General features: G+C 37.4%; 1 protein-coding gene across 8 annotated transcripts in view; it reads left to right on the top strand.

Moving 5' to 3' along the window:
* LOC107770334 (uncharacterized) overlaps positions 1-964 on the top strand; it is a 30,545-nt gene extending 29,581 nt beyond the window's left edge. For 6 of the 8 annotated variants that reach the window (XR_001644589.2, XR_001644588.2, XR_012707856.1 and 3 more), the window contains one exon: positions 404-756. The gene's annotated coding sequence lies outside the window, so the exon portion shown is untranslated. Of the gene's footprint in view, positions 1-403 lie in introns of all 8 variants that reach the window. The other 2 variants (XR_012707855.1, XR_012707858.1) reach the window with 1 other exon arrangement.
* Positions 965-6,000: the final 5,036 nt, after the last annotated feature.

Consider the following 6,000-nt stretch of genomic DNA (forward strand, 5'->3'; position numbering starts at 1 on the left):
AATTGATCAATTTAAGAAGTAAAAGGGGGCAAAAACATATACAAAATAGCTAGAATGGACAGCTGTCCATATTCAGTTATAGAAGATGTTTTTTATTTTTTGAATTAAAAAGGAGCACATGGCAGAGTTAGCACCTATATTTTCTGGACCCTTAGTCTTTTCTGAATTTTCTTCTCCTTTAAGTTTAAAGTTAGAAACAAAATCTGACTCTTTTCGGAAAAAAAAGAAAGAAGAATCATCTCTTCTATCTTCTACTTTTCACTCGAAGTTTGGGGCAGTTTTCTTTGGATTTTTGGGTTAAAGCTGAAGTTTATTCTGAATTACTCTTTCTGCTACTATTCTGTTTGGCTGTTACACCTTCTCAATTACAGAGCTTTATTTTTGGTTGATTTGCTGTAAACAGGTATGTGGCTGAACATCTACCTGGCCCATAGGTTATATACCTGAAGTTGTGAACTATCTGCTGCCTCACTTTCGAAGTTGTGTGATCATGAGTTTCAAATTTTGATTTTCTATCTCTGTTCTATTCTGTTATGTTGTCTTTAAGTAGGTTGAAGTTTGGTATTAAATGAATGTAATAAACACACCATGCATATATTGGAAAGTCTGTAATGATGTCGAGTGTTAGTTTGAATATGTGACTGTTAGTTAGAATTGCTTCATGATATATGTTTGAGTCGAATGTAACCCTGATATTTAGTTGTGATGCTCAAGTTGGAGTTGTTTAAAAGAGTTTTTAGGTGGAGTATTTGAAGAGCTTCTCAGATTTGAAGCTTTAAAAAATAATGATGCCCTTGCATAATATTTACTGTCAGATCTGAAGGCTGGTTGAAACTCATTTAATTTCATGTGGATATTTGTGTTAGAGGTAGTATCTCGCAGGTTTAGAACACTATTTGAGTCTCTTGAATTGTTCAGCTATCTTTTTGGGGTTATTATAGGGACTGCTAGATTCTGGGAGTCATCTTACAGTGATTTGATGGTTCATAACTAATTATTTGCAATGTTCATGGCCTGTAGTTCTAACTTTAGTTGCTATTGATCTCAAAGCTGAGATTGGTTGAAATTTTCCCCTAGGCGTAATATATCATGATTCGAGGATTGCATTGCTCAACTAATCTAGTTCAAGTTAACATCACTGTTTCTAATGGCATGTTAATGCAACAAATTAAGTCTATAATATAGTTATTCAGCATTTTGATCTGCAGAATTTAGTATAATATTTTGCTGTTTGTGTATTTGAAGAAATGTGAATGTCAGATAAGGTCTTAGTATATTAAGGGCCTTCATTTCAAAATAGTTGGGCCTGATATTTAGCCCAAATGAGACAGCATGATCAAAATCAGACCTGACGGGGTCTCTGGTTCCTTTTCCCACTTTTGGGCTCAATTTCGAGCCCAATCAAGCATTGGTAATACTATACTTAAAGTTTTAGTTCAATATAACGTATTGGGCTTGCTACTGGTCCATCTTTTCTTGATAGCTAAAATCATACATATTTTTTCCCAATGTTATATCCATAATTCGTGGCCTCGCAATAATCACAAATTAGTTTTAAGAAGAACCACAAACATTCGTAGTTTGCTTTAAGCGCGTTTATAATAAATCATCACAATTACGGATACGGTTCCCGTGACGTAGTTGTGATACGTAATTCTCAAAATCCGGGTGCACATTTCATGTGACTCGACTACAACTTCAATTCTTTAATAATAAAATAAAATATGTTGTAAACCGCAGGTGCATTTCATGTGACGCGATTCGCAATGTGTTCAAGAATGACAAGTGTACGACAATCGTGCCTTGTTCCAGAAAATAATTCCATAAATAATTAAAAGTGGTTAAAAGGTTAAAATACATAATAGGGTTTAAATATGTAATAAATCTGGTAATTAGGTGAATTATTGATAGTTGAGTGACCGTGCTAAAACCATGAAACCCGGAAATGCCTAACACCTACTCCTGGGTTAACATAATTCCTTACCCGAATTTCTGTGTTTCACGGACAGTAAAACAGAGTCAAACTTCCTCGATTCAGGATTTTAAACCGGTGACTTGGGACACCATAAATTATCCCAAGTGGCGACTCTGAATTTGAATATAAATATTCCCATTTCGATCAACGTCACTTAAATTGAAAAAACTCCCTATCCCTTGCGGGTAAAAGGAGGTGTGACAATAACAGAGATAATCCAACTCTCGGAATTACATTTCTACCCCGATAATATCAAGGTCAACTCTCGATCAAACCTCTCAACCTTCCAAAACTTCAACTTTCCAATTTTCGCCGAAATATTTTGAATCTACCATCTCTTTTCCACTCTGTAATTCTTTCCTTTCATTTCCACTCTCTTTTTCTCTTTTGTTTTTTCATTCTTGGTTTTTCTCTTGTTGTCGTCACTCCTGGTTCTTTTCTTTTATTTATTTTTTCTATCAATCTTTCTCTTTTTCTCTTCTCTTTTTATCGGTTTTCGCTCAAATTAAATATGACTTTGATCGCATCGGATGGGGATTGCCTACATATCTTGATGCCGCATGAATTAGACCATTACGTAGTTCAAGGAAATAAATGTAAAAATGAAAGCAAAGAAATTTTGGGGTTTTCAATATTTCATTAATAAAATCTTTTTGGGTTTTTCATTACAAAGACTCAAAGTCATTGATAACTGATTTTAAAAGAAAACATACAGACTCGAAGCAAAATAACAAACTTGAAAAGGACGAAGGAACAAACATACTCGATGCGAGAGAAAGTAAAATACAGACTTGATGACTAAAGAATTAAGAACACAGATGACTATCAAATGTTATTCTAGGGGCCTGGGTGAGTTTAGTTGGTCTCGACGCGAGTCTTCTTGTATGCTCTTCCTGAAGGAACTCTAGGTCGGCCATGACCCGGCGATCGAAAGACAACACAGAAGCAAAGAACATAATGTAAGCATGTAAAATTTATTGGATTCAAATCCAATAAATTATTTGGAGGGGCTATAAAAAACAAATATGAAGTCGCTTCCAAGTCCTCCTTTACATATGCAAAGTCATACACTTCAAGGATCGATATGTCGAAGATGCCTGCTGGCTATCAACCTCCAAAATTTCAACAAATTGATGGCAAAGGCAATCTAAAGCAATATGTGGTGCACTTCATTGAGACATGCAACAATGCTGGGACTTATGGAGATTACCTACTTAAGTAGTTTGTCCGCTCATTAAAAGGAAATGCTTTTGATTGGTCCACGTACCTCGAGGCTGGATCTATTAATAGCTGGGATCAACTAGAGCAAGAATTCCTCAATCACTTTTATAGCACGAGACATACTATGAGTATGATATAACTTACAAATACTCGTCAACGAAAGGGTGAACCGGTTATTGACTTTATCAATTGTTGGAGGAATGCAAGCCTCAACTGCAAAGATAGGCTTTGTGAAGTTTCGGGCATAGAGATGTGCATCTAAAACATGCATTGGGGACTATGCTACATCTTGCAAGGTATCAAGCCTAGTATATTTGAAGAACTTGCGACTCGTGCTCATGACATGGAGTTGACCATTGCCTCCGCTGGAAATGAAAGGTTACCTATCTATGAGCCTTACAAAGAGAACGACAAGTAAGAAGTCAGGAAATGGGGCAAGTTTGTACCCAATCTAAAAACAAAGAAGCTATGAATGTCAACACATCACCTGTGAAGTTGACAACGAAGGTGAGCAAGAAGCAGAGTATGAGATCCACTTCTTTTCAAGATAAGCCAAGTGGAAAGTTGATTCTAAAAGAAATGCAAGAGAAGGAGTACCCATTTCTGGATTCTCATGTGCTAGCTATTTTTGAAGAATTCCTTAAGTTAAATCTCATTGAGATTCCGGAGGTAAAGCGACCAAATGAAGCTAAGAAAATAAATGACCCAAATTAATGCAAATACCATCAACTTGTAGGCCACCAGAAGTGCTTTGTCTCCAAGGACAAAGTTATGGACTTGGCTCGCAAAAAGAAGATCGTGTTAGAAGATGAGAAAGCAAGCGCAAACCAAGTCTCTATCACCTTTGGTTCATTCAGTCCGGATGAATTATGTTGTTTTAAAGAAAGTAAAGATGAAGAATTACTGGAGAACAACAAAGTTGAAGTCAATCAACCTAATGATGATGAAGGTTGGACATTGGTGACTCATCGTAGGCACCACAGAAGGAGCCCACAAAAAGAATCAATAGAACAACCAACAAGGAAAATGATGGTAAAAGACCAAGGAGATAGAATCCAGTTAAGCACTTAAAGAGAGCAAAAGTGAAGGTGCAACACTCTCAAAAGCATGAAATCTAGTGACCTTGAAAGAGTTTTTACTAAGTTGGTTCCGCACGAAGATTTCCCATAAGGATATCGATGCCTCTTGTTGCCATGCTGACAAAGGGGAAGAAAAGAGTGATGACCTACCGTTGGCACCATTTTCGGAAAAGTTCATCGAGTCCACTCCTCAAGAAATTAATGCTTGTGAGGAAAAAGTCACGTTCTCAAATGACGATCTTCTACTATGTGACACTCTTCATAACCGCCCATTGTACTTGGTTGGCTATATGCGTGATGAAAGGGTAAATCAAATTTTGGTTGATGGAGGATCCTCAGTGAACATTTTGCCATTTCGCACTGTGAAAGAACTTGGTATTCCCATGAATGAAATCTTAGAAAGTCATGTGATGATCCAAGGATTCAACTAATGGGGGAAAATAGCCATAGGTGTGATCAGGCTGGAAATCACCATTGAAGGCATGCAATCAAGTGCATGGCTACATGTGATCGATGCAAAGACTTCATACAACATCTTGCTTGGAAGGCCTTGGATACATGAGAATAAAGTTGTTCCATCTACCTACCATCAATGTTTAAAATACTATGAGGGTGAAGTCGAGAAGAAGATAGTTGCTGATGATGAGCCATTCACTGAGGCTAAGTCACACTTCACTGATGCAAAGTTCTACTTGAAGAACCGTATTGTGAAGGTGCTAAAACCTGATGATGGCATGAAAAGTAAGAATAACTAGCCCACGACTAAAAGAGAAGAGGTGACTACTGGTGAAGCCGAAGCTATTACTAAGGAGGTACAACCCAACGCAAATAAATCTTATTGAGGGAATATTGCGTCTTATGGCAAGAAAGTAAGTCCTGTGCTCCAGTATGTCCCTGAAAGGAAGAAAGATGAAGGTGAATCATCTAATCTCCAAACTAACATGCTAAATGAGTTAACTCTTTCGGTCAAGCAAATTGAGGCAGTAAAGTCGTCCTTAATGCCGCTTGTAGGGTTTGTGGCCCAAAATCATTTGTAGAATGTGGCACTCCAGACAAAGCGAACATATGAAGATTTTAATCCTAACACTTACATGCTATTTGCAAAAGCTGGATACAATCCTAATGAGTCATCAAAGTTAGGGAATCTACCATTAGAAGCTGCAATGAGACGACCGCGTGAAGGTTTGGGATACAAGCAACTGTCACCAGTTCGCATCTCCATAAGAAGGTCAGGCAGCAATTATATCATTGTAGAAGATTAATCGGCCGCTTCTAACAAGCATTCTGTCTTTGATCGACTTGGAAAATCAATTGTGAGAACTTTCGTATTTGAGAGATTGGGTCCATTAAAGAAGGGAATAAGTTCTAGAGAAATTATTGAAATACAAGGGCACCCACTTCGCCCAAAATTCAGAAGATCTCTAAGGATTTCCAAAGTTTGGTTCCTTCTCGAAAAAGCGACAAACAAAAGTCATGGTCTCGTGTGATGAGGTACTGAAGGTGAAGCCATACACTGTGGTCTACACTAAAGAACGTGATGAAGATGAAGAAAGTGTAGGTTCTTCGTATCATGTTATTGCACAAGGCGAACATGGTATTTTATCTCTAATGGAGGATGACAAGAAATTGGATGATGTTTCACAATGTTATCACATATCCTTTAACGATGGGGGCCCTCAAGAATATGAAGATGCAAAAGATGCTCTACCAGAACTTGAAGAAGGG

This window comes from Nicotiana tabacum, chromosome 3, assembly GCF_000715075.1.
Source record: "Nicotiana tabacum cultivar K326 chromosome 3, ASM71507v2, whole genome shotgun sequence".
Lineage (NCBI taxonomy): Eukaryota > Viridiplantae > Streptophyta > Magnoliopsida > Solanales > Solanaceae > Nicotiana > Nicotiana tabacum.